Source organism: Mauremys reevesii, linkage group 7 (assembly GCF_016161935.1).
Source record: "Mauremys reevesii isolate NIE-2019 linkage group 7, ASM1616193v1, whole genome shotgun sequence".
Classification (NCBI taxonomy): Eukaryota; Metazoa; Chordata; order Testudines; family Geoemydidae; genus Mauremys; species Mauremys reevesii.
In genome coordinates, this window is record NC_052629.1 from 71,724,784 (window position 1) to 71,745,321 (window position 20,538).

Genomic DNA, 20,538 nt, shown 5'->3' on the forward strand with positions numbered 1-20,538 from the left:
GTATGATTTAGGTCTGTCTTCCCATCCCCTTAGACACTGTCAACTCTGGAATCTCCTGTGGAAGGCAGTGTGTGCTTCACTTTCTGATAAAGGATACAGATAAAAAGGTGCATGAGGGGCTTAATTAGGCAATACAGTCATGATCAGATAGTGATAATGATAAATAAAAAATGCCAAGAGGGCATCATGTGGAATTAAAGCCTCTGACCTAATCAGCTACCTTTAAAGAGGGGGCGGATTGAGAGAGAGAGAAATGAACAAGCTTCCAGTTCTTGAAATTCCCGGTGAGAGCCTTCTGTTTCACTGCATGTAGCTCGGTATGTGCGCCAGTTTAGGTGCAAGGCTTCCACACACACAACTGTGGTGGGATTAAATTCATGTCTGTGGGAGATCAAATCATAGGGTATTTTCCAGCTGGGCTCTCTGAAAACGAATCTTCTGCTATAAATATAGGAGAACTAATATGTGTTAAAAACGCACCTGTTTTCCTAGTGTAGACATAGCCTCAGTAACTGTCCTAGGAATGATGAAACAGCATATTGTCAAGATGGACATCTTTGGTTTCTCTGATTTGTGCCAAAGCCAGGACATTAGGCTATGTCTACAGTGCAGTGGGAGCCCAGGTTTAGTGGTACTCAAGTGAGTGGACCCTGTGTTTGAGAACGCAGAGCTTGAGCATGTATACAGACTGCCAATCCTAGGTTAAGAATATTTTAACCAGAGCTCAAAATCAGGGCTCCAGAATCCACTCTGCAGTATGCAGATCCAAGTCCAACCAATTGTATCCCAGCCTTCCTAGTTCCCTCTCAAAATGTGGCCGCTCTAGCCTTTTGTTCATGGTACACTGGGAAGACTTGACTGTCCACACCACAGGTTACGGGAAGTTTGAATAGCCCGCCAACACATCCTGCTGAGCCATCATTTTGATCTGTGTACCATCAGCAACTGCAGCCAGCTGAATGAATTTGTCACCATTTCAAGAACTCCACTTGCTTGGGCTGTGGCTCCTGTTTCAGAACACAGGCAGAGCTTCTAGGAGATGCTGGTGGCATTTCAGTCATGTTTCTAACCCACCAAAGGCACCTGACAGAGCTAATATTGGAGCAAGAGGAGAAAGATGCAGACATGACTGACTTAAATTGACTGATACTGCTTGTGACACTTGGTATAGACACTGATTCCCCCTACGTAGATGGTCCCTGCTGGAGAAGGACCACAAGCACAGACTGGTGGGTTCACAGCATCATGTTGGGATGACCAACAGTGGGTCCAGAACTTTCGTATGAAGAAAGCTACATTTCTGGAGCTTCCTGAGGAGCTTGCCCCAACCCTCCAACATAAAGACACATGCCTGAGGGTGGCCAGGCTGGTCCGGAAGTGGATGGCTCTAACTGTCTGGTAGCTGGCTACCCCAGAGTGTTACAGGTCTGTTGCAAACCAGTTTGGTGTTGGAAAGCCAACTGTGGGTAAAGGCAATCAGGCATGTGGCTTACCCCAAGGTGGTGAGCATTCAAAATATTTCATAGAATCATAGAAGATTAGGGTTGGAAGAGACCTCAGAAGGTAATTTCTGAGGCAATGGCTGGCTTTGAGAGAATGACATTTCTAAACTGTGCTGGGGCCATTGGATGGGATTTGTGCCATAGTTTGCCTTCTTCAAGGAGCACATGAATACACAAACTGCAAAGAGTATTACTCCATTGGTATGCAGACCCTCGTTGACCAGAGAGAGCAATTTATGAACATCAAATGTTGGCTGCACTGGAAAAGTTCAAGATGCCAGGATTCTCCACCCTTTGGAAATCTACATTCATGACCAGGGTATTCACACCACATGACATCTATAATGGAGTTACTGTCCTGATTGTTATTCTGGGAGTCCCCGCTTACACTCTTTTGCCTTGGCTTATGAAACCGTATCCTGATTTCAGAGGCCTTGGCAAAAAGCAGTTTAATTACACTCTCAGCAGGTGGAGAAGGGTGGTTGAATGTGTGTTTGGCCGATTGAAATTCCACTGGCGATGTTTACAGACCCGTTTACATTCCAGTGTCATCAATGCTGTCCTCATCGCTGTTGCTTGCTGCGTTCCTTGCAATCTTTGTGAAGCTAGAGGTGAGCCATTTCCCCCTGAATGGACCTATGACACCACAGCTGGAGTTATAGAATCATAGAATTCAAGATCAGAAGGGACCATTATGATCATCTAGTCTGACCTCCTGCAAGATGCAGGCCACATAAGCCGATCCACCCACTCCTTTAGCTAGCGACCCCTGCCCCATGCTTCGGAGGAAGGCGAAAAACCTCCAGGGCCACTGCCAATCTTCCCTGGAGGAAAATTCCTTCCCGACCCCAAATATGGCGGTCAGCTGAACCCCGAGCATGCGGGCAAGACTCTCCAGCCATACCCTCTGGAAAAAGGTTATATCATGTCATTGACCCATTGTACAATTTACCAGTGTGGCACTTAATTGACCTATTGACTAAGCCCGTTATCCTATCATACCATCTCCTCCATAAACTTATCTAGCTTAATCTTAAAGTCATGGAGGTCCTTCGCCCCCACTGTTTCCCTCGGTAGGCTGTTCCAGTATTGCACTCCCCTGGTGGTTAGAAACCTTCGTCTAATTTCAAGCCTGAATTTCCTGACTGACAACTTATATCCGTTTGTCCTCGTGTCCACATTAGCACTGAGCTGAAATAATTCCTCTCCTTCCCTGGTATTTATCCCTCTGATATATTTAAAGAGTGCAATCATATCTCCTCTTATCCTTCTTTTGGTTAAGGAAAACAAACCGAGCTCCTCAAGTCTCCTTTCATACGACAGACCTTCCATTCCTCGGATCATTCTAGTGGCCCTTCTTTGTACCCGTTCCAGTTTGAATTCATCCTTCTTAAACATGGGAGACCAAAACTGCACACAATACTCCAAATGAGGTCTCACCAACGCCTTATATAACGGGACTAGCACCTCCTTGTCCCTACTAGAAATACCTCGCCTAATGCATCCCAAGACCGCATTAGCTTTTTTAACGGCCACATCACATTGCCTACTCATAGTCATCCTACGATCAACCAGGACTCCTAGGTAGATAGCAGCAGGACTCTGCTGCTATCTACTCCCGGGCAGCAGAAATCAGGGATGGTTTGTGCTCCCACGTTATGGACTTGCATGGGCCAGTGGAAGAGGGAGGAATGTACCTTTCTGATTGTGCTTGTGGGGGAGGCTGGGTTGATTGCCATGCATTGCACTTTTGAATGACATGACCATTTAAGAAATGGGGGGGGAGGACAGTATGGATTGATGTTTATAGCTGTATTAAAACATGGGTTTTGCACACAACCTCCCAGTTGTCCATGATAATGTGTTTTTATGGACTGTGATTAGAAGTATCCATAGAGGAGGGGTTCAGCACTGAGGACTGCATGGGCAATTTGCCCTGACCAACTGCTTATAGGGCTCGATTGTACGGGACTTCCAGCCATGGGGTTGTCTAAGCTGTTCCTGGAATTCAGGCTAGGTAACGCGGCGAGGACGTAGGCTGTGGTGTGGACGCAGCAGGAACCTACACTATTGCAGCCGCTGGAGACAGCAGCCGTTCAAACAGTTTTCTTTGTTGCACTTTATCTTCTTCCCTGAACTGCCGTTCCTGTTCCTGGGACTGTGAAGTGAATGCCTGCTCCCGTGCCATTGCCCTGTCCTCAAGCTGTGAAGGCAGTCTGAGCCTTTCTGCTCACCTCTCGACATGTCTTTCCTCTTGCTGCAAGTCCTGGTGTCTTTGGTACTGGACCTGCTGGTTCACCCTGTCCAGAAGATCAATCGTAAGTTCATCATGGAAAGACTTCCTCTTGAAATGGTCCACGAAGGTACAGTGAGCCAGGCTTCTGCAGTTTAGGCAAGCTGTGGAGGTACTGCAGCCTGTAGAGGTCAAGGGACCTGGAATAGGATGAGACACAGAGGGTTATTGTCTTGAATAGCTCAGTGCAAGAGCACAGAAAAAAATCTTCATGGAATTTCAAGGACAGAAAATATTACATCTTGAAACTGAGATTCAGTTTATTGGCAGAGATTTGCTTCAGACCACAGAAGCTCCCTGGACACAGCCAGGTTTATCACAGTGAAAGAAGTGCTGAAAGAATGGTATGTTAAAAATCACAACTTAAAAAAAAATTTCAATAAAATGGAGTTTGTGGGAACTCAGAGCCTTCTCTGTCATTTCCGGCATTGCACATTGTGGAGGACATAACAATTCTTGGGATGCTCAGTTGGAATAACATTTCTCTCTGCCAGGTGGGCAGAAGGAAACCAGGCATGTCTGCCACCAAAGTATTCAAATGTGTGGTGACCCAACAGCACATCTCCAAGTGGAGTGGGCTGGTGAGGTGGCCCTGAAATATATGCCCTTCCACAAAATGTGACTACCTTCGAGTTCCTGCTACAGGAAATGTTTGTAGCTGTCACCACCCGGGATTGGGTCAGAATTCATGGGGGACTCAACAGGATGCTGTGTGAGCATTCACATGGCTTAGCACCTCCCCCACAGTTTCCAGTGGTCTTTTAAGACTGCATGCAAACACACACAATTCCACCGCCATCCCCCTTCTCCTCCTGACAAATTACTTGACTTAATTCAAATCCCCAGTCATATTTGGGACTAATGATTTCATCACCCATGGCATGCATGGACTACATTTCGCAGAAACGGGACTAACCCCCCCCCCCACCCATACAGAACAGTCTTTTTAGGTGGCTCGTTACACTGTTGGATTGGTACAGGGCAGGTAATATAAGGTTCTAATTTTAACAGCGTGGAATGTACTAGCACAAATATGCTCTTTCCCAGTACAAATTCTCTTTAAATGCTTGTTTTATTTTTGTGTTTTCCGGTCTCCATTTTGAATGCCACATGGTGGGGAGGATCCGGGGGGATGTCAAGGCACTCACATGCAATCCGCCATTAGCCAATACATGCTGCCAGGGATTATAATATCTGTTCCATTCGTTCTTAAAGTTCTAAAAGTCCATCCCATTTGTATATTAATAAACCCAAAAATGGAGCCAGAAACACACCAGGCTCTGCAGCAGCTGCTTCCTCTTCTGTTTCTACTGCTGATTCTGCAGCCAGCAGTTCTAGGGGGCATCAGAAAGGTCAGGGTATCACCCCAGGAAATGCTGCAGCTGCTTCTGTAGCAGAGCTCTTCTGGGACTGGTTTCATCAGCAGAATCACTTAATTTGCCTCATATACCACCTGCTGCTGGCTTCCATCGATTCCCAGGCTGACTTCTGGGGTCAGCAGGGCACCATCCCAGCTGGCCTGGTCATTGTACACCGCTGGTGGCTCAGTGCTCAGCACAGTCCCCAGTACTCAGTCAAACACATTATAAAATGGGAATGACGTCGTGAGTTGTCAGACATGTGGTTCTGGTCCCTGGTTCTCTGGTACTCAGTCTTGAGCCATTTAATCCGTTCTCCGTACTGCTAAATTTCCAACACCACCAGCTTCTTCTCTTTGCTGGTATGCCTGGTACTCGTACCAAAATCAGTTGTTTTGCTTCCCACACTGGAGGCCCTAGGACCCTGTGTCCAAGCCTGAGTCCAAGAGATTTGTGTGTAGATAGAAGGGGATTTAGGCTTGAGCTTGAATCTGAGTCCAGTCTCACCTTGCAGTCCATCAGTAGCATGCTGTGTTAATTAGGATGGTCTGGAAGAAGTAGAGCTGAGTAAGCCAGCAGCAGAGCTGTTTGAACAATTGGAGTGAAGTGAAGGGTGTGAGTACAAAGCTGTGCCACTTTCATCCAGTAGTTCAGACAGCACTGCAGTGCTGCCATCTTAATTATAGCATTGCTGTCTTGAACCTCTACCCCATGGCAGAAATGGAACTGCCACTCTCTTCCAAGATTCTAGTGCTTGGCTCCTCACATTGTTCAGGGTCAGTCTTTGGTTACAGATGGAACAGAGGCTGAAACAAATAAAAGAGAAGAGTACTGCAACCCTAATGGGGTTTTCAGTAATCCAGGGAGATGTCTTCCCTCCAAATGTAGGAAGAGGAGAAAGGACAAGGAAAAATCCCTTGTAGCGGTTTTGGGCTATCATCTTACCCCACAACCCCGCCTTTCTTTCTACACTGTTCTCTTCTCTTGCTGTGAAGTTGGCCTGATCTTTGTTTGCTGGGCTGTGGAAGTATTACTAACCAGAGGGCTGGTATCTGGTGTCCCGTCTCTCCCCCCGCCCCCCCCCCCCCACTGGTCTTCACTGCACTTGGTTTGCCTCCTTGCTTTCTGCTATAAGGAGACAGCCGGCTGCCTGTCACAGTGCTTCTTACTATAGAATGGGAGAAGAGGAGGAAAACAATGACAAATATAATCATCAGTTTTAATGCTTCCTCCTTTGCATTAACCATTTTTATGAACTGGACCATCTGAAGGCTGCAGTCTGGCTAATGAGGACTCTAGCACAGGTGCACACAAGTACAGCCACGCTGGCTGGAACCTTGCTCAGACCCATCAGGATGTGAATAGGCCCATAAAAAGGAAAACAAAACAAAACATTAATTCTTCTTTGAGAGCTTGCTCATGTCGATTCCATTCTACGTGTGTGCACGCCCACATGCCAGTCATTGGAGATTTTTGCCTTAGCAGTATCCATAGGGTTGGCTGTAGCACCCTCTTGAGTGCTGTGCTCATGTGTTGGTATATTAGGCACTGCCAACCCTATGCCTTCTCAGTTCCTTCTTACCACCCGTGACAGTTGGTCTGAGTGCCTTGTCTTGCGTTGCAAGAGCATTAGCGGTTCTTCACAGCCCATTGTCTGTCTTCTTTTTATATAGTTTGTAGGTATTTATTTAGCTATTAAATTAAGTCTTAGGTTAGTTTGGTAGTTAGAGTCCCAGCTGGGATTTTGCATGTCCCACTCTACCAGCTTCAAACCATGCTCATCATGCAACAGGTGACGCCCACGATAGTTGTTTGAAGTGCTTGGGGGAGTCCTATAAAAAGGACAAGTGCAGAATCTGTAAGAACTTTCACCCTAGGACCCAAAAGGAGTGGGATATGCGCTTGGGAGGGCCCTTCTCCTGGAGGCTGTGCTTTGTCCTGCGTCAGAGCTCTCCCGCTTGGACCCCATGCCAAGCACTTCGGCTTCAGTGTGGAGTGCTCTGCCCGGCTCCGTTCCCTCTTGTCAGTGCCAAAGGAATGGCAAAAGACAGAGAGACCCCTGCCACCGGACGGGAAAGGGGCTCAGTGAGGCAATCGTCAGGCTCTAAACTGGCCTTTTGAAGGTGCGCCTGAGGGCATCGCACCAGTCTACATACTGGATCCTTCTCCCAGTTTTCTGAACCATATGTCCCACTTTCACCATGCTTAGTCCCAGATAATCTCTGACTACTGGGTCCTGCGCATGGTAGAAGTGGGATAGTCTCTACAATTCTGTTCCTTCCCTCCCTCCCAATCCCTTCCCCTTCCTCATGAGCATCTCCTCATGCAGGAGGTCCAAATGCTCCTTGCCGTGGGAGCTAAGGGGCAAGGGGTTCTATTCCTGTTATTTCCTAATCCCCAAAGCCAAGTGGCATTTCAAACCCATCCTCAACCCGCGTGGCCTCAACAGATTCATGAAGAAGTTGAGGTTCTGCATGGTCTCTCTGAACAGGATTATTCCTTTTCTGTATCCAGGAGACTGGTATGCTGCCCTCAGCCTCAAGGATGCTTATTTCCACATATCTATAATTCCAGCCCACAGATGGTTCCTCAGGTTCATGGTCAACCATTACGAATTTGCAGTCCTCCCCTTTGGCCTGTCAACAGCCTCACGAGTGTTCACCAAGTGCATGTCAGTTGTAGCCGCCTTCTTATGCCTGAGGCAGGTGCAGGTATACCCATATCTTGATGACTGGCTGCTCAAAGGACATTTCAGGGACCAAGTGGAGTGCCAAGTCAGCTTTGTAAGATCCACCTTAGACAGGTTGGGTCTCCTGCTCAGCTAGAGCAAATCAACCCTATCCCCAATGCAGAGGATAGGGTTTATTGGAGCAGTGTTGGACTTGGGCCAGGCCAGGGCATCCCTGCCGGAGGCTCAGTTTCAGACAATGACAGACATCTATCAGAGCTTCAAGTGGTACCCCATCACCACAGCAAGGGGTTGCTTTAAGCTCCTCGGCCATATGGTGGCATGTACATATGTGCTACAACACGCAAGGCCGAGGCTCAGGCCACTCCAAGCTTGGCTGGCATTAGCCTCTCGGCCGGGGTGCAACAGTCTGGACAAGGTAGTAATCCTCCCGGTGGCAGTTCTCAAGTCTATTCACCGGTGGCTCAATCCACAGGAGGTGTGTGAGGGAGTCTCCTTTAACAAGCCCCAGCCCTCCCTGTCCCTGGTGACAGATGCGTCAGTGTGGGGAAGAGGCTGTCACCGGGGTAAACTCCAGACCCAAGGTCTCTGCTCGCAAGATGAACTTTCACTCCACATCAACCTCAAAGAGTTGAGAGTGGTCCAACTGGCATGCCAAACCTTCCAGGCCCATTTGCAAGGGAACTGCATGGGGGTCATGACAGAACACAACTGCGATGTTTTATATAAACAATCAGTGTGGGGCTTGTTCCTCTCCCCTGTGTCGGGAAGCCCTCAAGCTGTGGGACTTCTGCATAATCCATTCCATTCACCTGGAAGCATCTTACCTCCCAGGTTCTCAGTACGAGCTGGCAGACTACGTCAGCAGATCCTTCCACAGTCACGAGTGGTCTATCTGCCTGGACGTAGTGCACAACGTTTTCCAAAGATGGGGAGTTCCCCAAATCAAACTCTTCACCACAAAGAGCAATAGAAATGCCCTCGGTTCTGTTCCTTCCGGAATCACAGTCCGGGCTCTCTTGCAGATGTGTTCCTCCTCCCCTGGACTGCCAATCTGTTGTATATGTTCCTGCCGTTTCCACTCATCCACAAGGTCCTGTTAAAAATCCGCAGGGACAAGGCGGAGGTCATACTGGTAGCACTGGCCTGGCCTCACCAACACTGGTATACCACGCTCCCAGAACTGTCGGTGGATGCTCCAGTCTCATTGCCCCTGTTTCTGGACCTGCTTACCCAAGACCACGGTCGCTTTCATCATCCTGACCTCGAGCCTCTTCACCTCACCACTTGGAAGCTTCATGGCTAAACCCAATGGAGCTCATGCTCTGAGCCAGTTAGGGAGGTCCTACCTGGTAGCAGGAAAATATCCACCAGGGCCACTTACCTGGCCAAGTCGAAAAGATTTGCAGTCTGGTGTTCTCAGGATCATGCTCCCACAACAAAGGCTCCCATGCCACTTATCTTAGACTACTTACTACACCTAAAACAGCAGGACCTCTCAGCATCATCTCTCAAGGTCCACCTGGCAGCCGTCTTGGCCTTCAACCTGGGTGCGGCCGGACATTCAGTCTTCGCCAACCCAATGGTCAGTCCTTTCCTAAAAGGTCTGGACAGGCTATACCTGTGGGTTAGGCAACCAATCCTGCAACCAATCTCAACCTGGTCCTGTCCAGACTAATGGGGCCCCCGTTTGAACCCCTGGTGACTTGTTCATTGCTCTACCTATCATCAAAGGTCTTCCTAGTTGCCATTACATCAGCAAGGAGAGGATTGGAGCTTAAAGCCCTAACCTCTGATCCCCCTTATACCATTTTTTATAAGGACAAGGTGCAACCCAAGCCTCATCCAGCCTTTCTCCCAAAGGTTGTGTCCCAATTCCATGCCAATCAGGACATTTTCCTACCGGTCTTTTATCCTAAGCCTCACGCAGATAGCCGAGAGCAAAGGCTACATTACTTGGAAGTTTGACGAGCACTGGTCTTTTACATGGAACGCACAAGGCCGTTCCGTAAGTCGAACCAGTTGTTCGTGTTGGTTGGGGATAAAATGAAGAGCCTCGAGGTGTCATCACAGAGAATTTCATCATGGATCACGTCCTGTATCTGGGCATGCTACGATCTGGCTAAGGTTCCAGCCCCTGCACTAACGGCACATTCCACAAGAATGCAGGCCTCATCAGCGGCGTTCCTGGACCAGGTCCTGATCCAGGAGATCTGCAGGGCGGCGACATGGTCCTCAGTTCACACTTTCACCTCTCATTACGCTATTACCTAGCATGCCAAAGATGTAGCATTCAGCAGAGCGGTGCTCCAATCAGCAATTCCACAAGCTCCGACCCCACCTCCTAGTTAGGGCTTGGGAATCACCTAATTGGAATCGACATGAGCAAGTGCTTGAAGAAGAAAAAACGGTTACCTTCTTGTAACTGTTGTTCTTTGAGATGTGTTGCTCACATCCATTCCAAACCCACCCGCCTTCCCCTCTGTCAGAGTAACCGGCAAGAAGGGACTGAAGAGGCAGCAGGTCGGCAGAGACCTATATTCACCGCCTTGAGGGCGCCACTCTAGGGGGCTCCACAGCCAACCCAACAGGTGCTGCTAGAGGAAAAACCTTCTGATGACTGTGCACATGGCGCACACACACCTTGGAATGGAAATGAGCAACACCTCTCGAACAACAGTTACGAGAAGGTGAGTAACCATTTTTTTCTGAAAGCCTCCTAGACACACTCTTTCATTCATTTAACATATGAAAGGAGAAACCATTTCTCCCCCCCCCCCCCGAAGCTGTCAAAATGGATTTATAGCTTATCGCTGTAGAGATCAGCTATGAGTTCAAAGATATCAGGATCTCTTTTCTAGATAAGTTTGGATTTAAAAAAATGTTTGAGACTGCTTGAAGAATGCCGGACCTCTATTATGCACCCCTCCAGGTTCCCTGCCATCCTCTTCTCCCTGTTCATGTGCATCTTAGCCTATTTGATTTCTGTAATTCCCCCACCTCTAATATATTATGTCTGTGTAGTGTTGCCTTGTCTTGTGTTTTGTGCTGTTTGTTAAGTTGTAAAATTGCATAACTCTATTGGAGAACTTGTGAAGCATGTGGTATTTGGGAACTTATACAAGCTTTAGTATAAGTGTGCTTAATTTCTCTGGTGCAGTTGCTACAGGGCTCTATAAAGTGGCATTGTTACCTCTCTAGTTTTATTTGGGTTGCTTGTCTAGATTGAGGATGAAATCCTTCTGGGATCAGCTACCTGCACTTGGGCTCCCATGTGAAATCTGCTTTCTGGGCCAGGTGGACCTTGTTGTATTTGATCAGTGTAAATATTAAGATTTCTGTACGTAGAAAAACTTAGCACCCTTCTAGATTTCAGGAAAGCTGTTTGTATCATAGTGGCGGAGGACTGCACTGTTAGGACCACACACATTCACAGATAAGCCACATGCACTCCCCAAAGCATCTGTGGCATGCCAGCTTTGTCTCTTTTCTGGAATAATATGCAAAGTGAAACTTCTCGTGTGACTAATGTGTTGGCTTTTTTAAAATCACTAGGTAATACCAATCCATAGGGCCATTCTTTATCAAGTGCCCATACCACATATCTACTGACTAACAAGAACCTTTGAGCTTCTGCTTGGAACAGGCTACGTGGCCAAGTTTCTGTTAACTGCGAGAGCTCTCTGACTGTTGTTTGTGCTGTTGAATTGATAACTGAACACAAACACAAGAAGAGATGTGCTTAATGGCAGTATTTATCCGCTTTCCAAAATGACTTGTCAAAATGTGTACTGAGCAGGTGTCGTCTTGTTGTTACACTGGTGAACTCCCTAGGGCCTCCAGGAGGGAATGAATTGCCACTTCCTCTGCTGAGAGTTTGGAAGCTGCTGTCTAGCTGCTGCCATTAGTTCTGGTAGCACTGAATATACATTAGGGGCTTTCAAAAACACTCCAGCAGTATGGTCCCTGCTCACAATCTAAAGCCAGGCAGATGAGTACACCAAGAGAACAACGGTAAATAATTTATTCATGAGTCAACTCAGTTCTCTGCAAGTAGTATGGCACAAGGTAATCTTCTGGTGCTCTTAATGACACGCTCAGTCATAAAGTTCATTAAAAGGGAAAGTTTACAGGAAAACCCAGGTTTGATCAACTTTGAGGCCTGGTCTGCACTTAAAACTTAAGTTGACATAGCTACGGTGTTCAAGTGTGTGAAAAAAATCCACATCCATGAGTGCCATTGATAGGCCGACCTAACACGCAGTGTAGATGCAACTAGGATGATGGAAAAATGCTGCTATAGCATCTGTAGTGTAGATATGGCCTGAGAGTATTCCAGCAGTGAAATAGCCCATCACTTTGATCACATTACTCCTCTCTCAATCTTGTCACTGGCTACCCATTCACTATCACATCACCACCTTCCATGTAACTCTGCCCTTCCCTATCTATCCTGCTTCATCAAGCTTCACGTTGCCCCTTTCACCTCTACTCTGCACATCTTTCCAACGTTGCCTGCCTGCTTGTCAGCTTCTCGTGTAATTCCCTCCATGCCTCTTTCACATGGCCCCCTATGCATGGTGCAAGTTCCCTGCGCTCATCTCTGAGGCTTCTACAGTGATCACAATTGAGTCCCTCTTGCCAATCCACTTTCCATCTTCTGGACATCTCCTGGGGGAAGGAGGGAAGGTGTGTTGTATTGAGATGTCTTGACTGAATGTGGGGGACAGGGTAAGAAGGGAGTTGTGACATGGAGGAAGGAGGCCATTTACATTGTTAGTGAGCTTTGTTTTAGCATTTGCACATGCCGGAGAGTCACTTTTTAAAATAAGTTGAAAAATAAACTATAATCTCAGCATGTGTCATCTGCTGCTGTGATCCACCCTGGAGCATGGTGGCGATGCCCTTGGCTGCTGGCTGACTCTCTGAGCCTCATATACTGCGAGGGAGTTAGATTCCACTCCCTTTAGCATTTTGAAATGTTAATTGTTCATAGAACACGAGAAGTGCTAGAGTGGATTAGACTGGGGATCCGGCTAGTCGGGATCCTGCCTCTGAGGCCAGTAGCAGTGCTTCAGAGGAAGACATCTGCATCCTAATCTCCTGGAGGTAGGGACTGTCATTTGCTTTCTGACTGTGCAGTGCCTCCTACAGAGGGCCCTGACATGGCAGAGGCCTCTTGGCAGTACTGCAGTATCAATATCAATAATATTGATTATTAGAGGAGGCTGTCATGCCCTTCCCAGAAACATGCTGCGTAGAAGTCCCAAGGCAAGAGCCAGCCTAATAAAGGTAGATGCACTTGGTCTGTTGCAAGTCTGATTGCTTATTTGTTTACTAATTAGCTTTAGCGATATTACATATATATTAGATATTAAAGTTTATTTAACACCTCCATTGGGCTGGTCAACTCCAAGGGCAGAGCTTCTGCTTTAGTCTGGAATCAGTACCTAGTGGAAAGCATATCTTTTCAGCACAGTGCCCCTGAGCTCTTGATGCCCTGTTGAAGTAGGAGCCCTTGCTCTAGGAAGGCTGGGTGGCCAGCAGCTGCAGTAAATAACCCTGTTTGTAAGTGCTCCCTCTCTGCTTGAGTTACTCTGGCTATGGCTACACTACAGAGCTTACAGCAGCGCAGCTGCAGTGCTGCTAGTGCAGATGCTCTAAGCTGAATGGAGAGAGTTCTCCTGTCGACTTAGGCCTTGTGTACACTGTAGAGTTTTGTCAACAAAAGTTATGTTGACACTCAAAAAACCGCTATACTTAAAATCGGTATTGCATGTTCACACTCACTGCCTCTGTCGGCAGAGTGCGTCCACACGTGGGGCACTAGCATCGACAGTGTGAGCAATGCACTATGGGTACCTATCCCACAGTCCAGCTTGACACCTTCTGCCACTAGGTCTTGTGAGAAGGTGAAGCGGATCAATGCATTGCTTCCTGTTCCAGTATTCCATGGGCTTCCAGCTTTTGCGGCATTTTTCAACAGCCCTTGTTTGCTGTTCACCCTGCCATCTCTGTGTGAAGGGATGGATCCTGCACTGTTCTCCTGTGCTTTGATAACTCATGAAAACTCTGTGGATGTCTGTGCATTCCAGGGTACAAAATATATTGGAAGGACAGAACAGATCGTGCAGGGGGAGGAGTGGCACTATATGTGAAGGAAAATGTAGATTCAAATGAAGTAAAAATCTTAAGCGAATCCACATGTTCCATAGAATCTCTATGGATAGAAATGTCATGCTCTAATAAAAATATAACATTAGGGGTCTATTATCGACCACCTGACCAGGACAGTAATAGTGATGATGAAATGCTATGGGAAATTAGAGAGGCTATCAAAATTAAAAACCCAATAATAGTGGGGGATTTTAATTATCCCCATATTGACTGGGAACATTTCACTTCAGGACGAAATGCAGAGATAAAATTTCTCGATACTTTAAATGACTGCTTCATGGAGCAGCTGGTACGGGAACCCACAAGGGGAGAGGCAACTCTAGATTAATCCTGAGTGGAGCGCAGGAGCTGGTCCAAGAGGTAACTATAGCAGGACCGCTTGCAAATAGTAACCATAATATAATAACATTTAACATCCCTGTGGTGGGAAGAACATCTCAACAGCCCAACACTGTGGCATTTAATTTCAAAAGGGGGAACTATACAAAAATGAGGGGGTTAGTTAAACAAAAGTTAAAAGGTACAGTGACTAAAGCGAAATCCCTGCAAGCTGCATCGGCGCTTTTTAAAGACACCATAATAGAGGCCCAACTTCAATGTATACCCCAAATTAAGAGAAACAGTAAAAGAACTAAAAAAGAGCCACCGTGGCTTAACAACCATGTAAAAGAAGCAGTGAGAGATAGACTTCCTTTAAAAAGTGGAAGTCAAATCCTAGTGAGGCAAATAGAAAGGAGTATAAACACTGCCAACTTAAGTGCAAGAGTGTAATAAGAAAAGCCAAAGAGGAGTTTGAAGAACGGCTAGCGAAAAACTCCAAAGGTAATAACAAAATGTTTTTTAAGTACATCAGAAGCAGGAAGCCTGCTAAACAACCAGTGGGGCCCCTTGACGATCGAAATACAAAAGGAGCGCTTAAAGACAAAGTCATTGCAGAGAAACTAAATGGATTCTTTGCTTCAGTCTTCACGGCTGAGGATGTTAGAGAGATTCCCAAACCTGAGCTGGCTTTTGTAGGTGACAAATCTGAGGAACTGTCACAGATTGAAAGCAGCAAAGAGTCCTGTGGCACCTTATAGACTAACAGAAGTTTTGGAGCATGAGCTTTCATGGGTGAATACCCACTTCGTCAGATGCCCCACAGATTGAAGTGTCACTAGAGGAGGTTTTGGAATTAATTGATAAACTCAACATTAACAAGTCACCGGGACCCGATGGCATTCACCCAAGAGTTCTGAAAGAACTCAAATGTGAAGTTTCGGAACTATTAACTAAGGTTTGTAACCTGTCCTTTAAATCGGCTTCGGTACCCAATGACTGGAAGTTAGCTAATGTAACGCCAATATTTAAAAAGGGCTCTAGAGGTGATCCCGGCAATTACAGACCGGTAAGTCTAACGTTGGTACCGGGCAAATTAGTCGAAACAATAGTTAAGAATAAAATTGTCGGACACATAGAAAAACATAAACTGTTGAGCAATAGTCAACATGGTTTCTGTAAAGGGAAATGGTGTCTTACTAATCTATTAGAGTTCTTTGAAGGGGTCAACAAACATGTGGACAAGGGGGATCCAGTGGACATAGTGTACTTAGATTTCCAGAAAGCCTTTGACAAGGTCCCTCACCAAAGGCTGTTACGTAAATTAAACTGTCATGAGATAAAAGGGAAGGTCCTTTCATGGACTGAGAACTGGTTAAAAGACAGGGAACAAAGGGTAGGAATTAATGGTAAATTCTCAGAATGGAGAGGGGTAACTAGTGGTGTTCCCCAAGGGTCAGTCCTAGGACAAATCCTACTCAATTTATTCATAAATGATCTGGAGAAAGGGGTAAACAGTGAGGTGGCAAAGTTTGCAGATGATACTAAACTACTCAAGATAGTTAAGACCAAAGCAGATTGTGAAGAACTTCAAAAAGATCTCACAAAACTAAGTGATTGGGCAACAAAATGGCAAATGAAATTTAATGTGGATAAATGTAAAGTAATGCACATTGGAAAAAATAACCCCAACTATACATACAATATGATGGGGGCTAATTTAGCTACAACGAGTCAGGAAAAAGATCTTGGAGTCATCGTGGATAGTTCTCTGAAGATGTCCACGCAGTGTGCAGAGGCGGTCAAAAAAGCAAACAGGATGTTAGGAATCATTAAAAAGGGGATAGAGAATAAGACTGAGAATATATTATTGCCCATATATAAATCCATGGTACGCCCACATCTTGAATACTGTGCACAGATGTGGTCTCCTCACCTCAAAAAAGATGTTCTAGCACTAGAAAAGGTTCAGAAAAGGGCAACTAAAATGATTAGGGGTTTGGAGAGGGTCCCATATGAGGAAAGATTAAAGAGGCTAGGACTCCTCAGCTTGGAAGAGAGGAGACTAAGGGGGGATATGACAGAGGTATATAAAATTATGAGTGATGCTGAGAAAGTGGATAAGGAAAAGTTATTTACTTATTCCCATAATACAAGAACTAGGGGTCACCAAATGAAATTAATAGGCAGAAGGTTTAAAACAAATAAAAGGAAGTTCTTCTTCGCGCAGCGCACAGTCAACTTGTGGAACTCCTTACCTGAGGATGTTGTGAAGGCTAGGACTATAACAGTGTTTAAAAGAGAACTGGATAAATTCATGGTGGTTAAGTCCATAAATGGCTATTAGCCAGGATGGGTAAAGAATGGTGTCCCTAGCCTCTGTTCGTCAGAGGTTGGAGATGGATGGCAGGAGAGAGATCACTTGATCATTGCCTGTTAGGTTCACCTCCTCTGGGGCACCTGACATTGGCCACTGTCGGTAGACAGATACTAGGCTAGATGGACCTGTGGTCTGACCCGGTACGGCCGTTCTTATGTTCAGTTAATCGCGAAATTCCTAACTGAAGAAGACTCCCAGTTGCCTGATATTCTGTGTGATGGATAGGAGTAACTTTAGATTAAGGACTTCAGCATCTGCGTTTGCTCCTCCATGACTTCAATCGTCCTCTCAGTAGCATCCTTAACAAACTCCTGGTTTTCTTTTCTGCCCTGCCTTTCAGCTTCCCTCCACTCCTTGTGTTCTCTTTTCTCTGCATTGGAGAAGTGCAGTATGTCCCAGAACATGTCATCTTTGCTCCATCTTGGGTGCTTTCTTATCTAGCGGAGACGCTTGGCTGGTGTGTGTGGGTGTTCCTGAAAGCCACATCTGCCGAAGCAGAAGCAACAATGCACAGAAGCATGATTAAGTTCACACACAGTATTGAAATATTTTGTAACATAACAATCACTTTCTCACTCACCCTCAGCAAGCACACATCTCTGTGAACACCCAGAGCGTGGTGAGTGTTGGCGGTGGGAATGCTCTACATGGGGAGAAGAGCACTCACTTTGCAAGGGTTGCAGTTAAGCTGAGTAGGGATAAAAATTGAAAGTTCTCTCACACTTTTTCACAGGCGGGGGTCATTGTAGCAGATATGTCACTGCTGAGGGTAAGCAGAGAAATGAGGGTACATCTACTATATGCTTGTGGCTTCTGCTCTGGTCCCTATGCTACTCACCTGTGTGCTGCTTTGGTCCCTGCACAAGTGATTGCTGAATGGCGCGGGACAGTTTCCTGCAATGGGGGAAGGAACAAAGCAGCTCTGCCAAGGAACCTTCAGCAGAGGATTGCCGAGTAACTCCAGGAAACTTTCCTAGAGATCTCTGTGGAGCAGGGGTTCTCAAACTGGGGGTCGGGACTCTTCAAGGGGTCACGAGGTTATTACATGGGAGGTTGCGAGCTGTCAACCTCCATCCCAAACCTGGCTTTGCCTCCAGCATTTATAATGGTGTTAAATATATAAAAAAGTGTTTTTAGTGTGTGTGTGTGGGGGGGGTTGCACTCAGAGACTTGCTGTGTGAAAGGGGTCACCAGTACAAAAGTCTGAGAACCCCTGCTCTGGAGGATTCCTGTGAGATCTCAGTGTGCATCAACACCCTATTCTGCCCTACTGATTAGCTACACAGGGAAAAGTCCAGCTCACAGAAACACAGATAGCTTTCCACATTTCTATACCCTGAACCCACCTGTACATTACACAAACCACAGCCACTTACCAGGTGTCTCCTCTACTGCTTCTTGCTTGCCGGAGAGCAACTGCTGAGACTAGCTAGACACTTACGGAATGCTGAACAATTCCTGGCTGCCTGCCCCACCAGGTGACCCCACCGGGAGCTCCACATCGTTGTCTGACTCCACCTCTTCATCAATGACTTAGTGCTCCGGGTTAGGTCCTCTTTCCGCTGGGTCCAGGCCAGCCAAAGTATCCATGGGTCTCTTGGCATTGGAAGAGGGGTTGCCACTGAGGATAGCATCTAGCTCCTTATAGAACTTGCAGGTCTTAAGTGCAGCACCGGAGCGACATTTTGCCTCCCTCACCTTATGGTACGCCTGCCTCAGCTCCTTTTATCTTCGCTCTGCACTGCAGCATGTCACGATCATAGCACTTTTCACACAAGCCTCGAGAAATCTGCCCGTACGTATCAAAATTCCTACAGCTCAAGCTAGGACTGCACAGACTTCTCTCTCCAAATACTGAGCAGCTCCAGTGCTCTGCAGTGGTACAAGCGGGAGAGCATTTGGTGCGATAACCTGCCATGGTCACCTGGGAAGATGCGATGAGCCAACAGGAAATGGAATTTCAAAAATTCCTGGGGCTTCTAAGGGGGAGGGTGGATGGTTGTTTACCTGGCTGAAGGGCAGCGGAGTTCAGACTGCTGACCAGAATGGTCAATATGGGCATTGTGGGATGCCTGGAGGCCAATTAAAGTGATTAAATCAAGCGTGGTGTCTACACTGGGACTTTTTGGCGACAAAAATGTTGCACAAAATGCCTTATGTGTCTCATCGGGGTGGTTTTATTTTGTCACCAAAACAGGGCATTTTTGCCGTCAAAAGTCGCATCGCAATGTGTATGCACTTACTGTTTGGTCGACAAAAGCTGCCTTTTGTGGACAAAACTCTATAGTGTAGACAAGGCTTTAATTACTCCAGCCACCGCAAGCAGTGGTAGCTATGTCGGCAGGAGGAGTGCTCCTGCTAACATAGTGCGGTCCACACCGGCACTTAAGTCGGTGTAACTTATGTCACTCATGGGATGGCTTATTCAATCCCTAAGCGACATAATATATACCAACATAAGCTGTAGTGTAGACACAGCCAGCCTCTGTCGAGTGCTTTCTTTTTGGTCACCCCTTTATTATACATAGAAATTTCCTGAGATTAAATTAGCTTCACAATGCAGCCTCTTATCTTTATGTGTTTGAAAACTGAACTGGTAATCAGGTGGAGCACGGGTGTAACCTGATCTGGGTTGGTCGCACCTGCCCTGATATTTATCATATGGGTCTGACTCTTTCTTACACATCATCAACATGTTTATAGCTTGTCATGCCGAGAAAGCCTATTGAACTGAATTAGGTGTGGCCAAAATAAAAAGAGTGGAGCCTTGAAGATTGATTTACAGACCACGTTAAAGGTAGCACTGTATTTAATGGACAAAATGTGAAAAATCCTATTAGATTTCTTAGCTTTCCCCAGTCTCTTTGCCAGCCTCCCAGCTCACACCACATTCCTCCTCCCCTACTGCCCCCTTTGTTCTTTGTATTTTTCCTCTGACCCTGGGTCCCTTGTTTCTTCAGTGTTTGTCATTTCTCAGCTCCTCCTCTGTGTGTTCTCACTCTGTGTTCCACAATCCTGCCCACTGAAGTGCAACTGTACTTCACTGCCTGGGAAGCCTGTCCGGTGCCAGCAAGACTTTTCATTGCCTCATTCTGTCCTCATAGCACGGTGGTTACTGTAATGCAATCATTACCTGGGTTCTGAAGAGCGAAGGTGCTCCTGCTAAGCAAATATTTACAAACACTGCTGAGAGCTGACTTTCAGGAAAGGAAGAGAGAAATACCCTTCAAAACCTTGTTTCTCTGATTTAATTTAACAGAGAAAATTGTTTGTGACTTTGAGAGCACAAAATCCAAGGAGCAGCCCCCCTTCTTCAGACTGACTTGAGGTGAGTTTGGAGTCTTTTGACTCACGCCGTGCTGATACCCTGGTTTGATTAGGGGGCTAAGATAAGGCTACTCCGAATTCCAGTTTTTAAATGTTTTCATGTCAAAATACGAGGTTGGGGACTGGGAGCAGCTTGAGAGGAAGAGGGTTGGATTTGTATTGAGCCAATAAGAATGAAAAGGCGCACTTGTAAGTGGTTCTCAGCTATGCAGAATGGCTTAGAGAGGAAACAGTTTCACATTGTTTGCCCTCAGTAGCACCGTTGTCAGTGTGTGATGGGAAGAGAGGCAAATTGGGTGAGAAGGGAATTTCTGACACAACTCCTGAGTGAGGTGGGCATTCTGTATCGGGAAGGGTTGGGGGAGGAAGGCTCTTTACTTGTTGCTAAACATTTTATTCCAGTGGAGTTGATACATGCAACCCTTGTGTGCAGAATTCTGGGCAATGTTGTTCAATATCCAGTAACTCTGACTTGGATGAGACAGAATAAGAAC

At 46.4% G+C, this 20,538-nt stretch overlaps 1 protein-coding gene across 15 annotated transcripts in view; it reads left to right on the plus strand.

Annotated features, from left to right (window-relative positions):
* The window catches only part of NDST2 (N-deacetylase and N-sulfotransferase 2), a 259,472-nt gene that overhangs the window by 151,460 nt on the left and 87,474 nt on the right, over window positions 1–20,538 (plus strand). For 2 of the 15 annotated variants that reach the window (XM_039546504.1, XM_039546515.1), the window contains exon 1: window positions 19,771–20,045. The exons of the other annotated variants lie outside the window; for them this stretch is intronic. The gene's annotated coding sequence lies outside the window, so the exon portion shown is untranslated. Of the gene's footprint in view, window positions 1–19,770; window positions 20,046–20,538 lie in introns of those variants that run through there. 15 annotated transcript variants of the gene reach the window in all.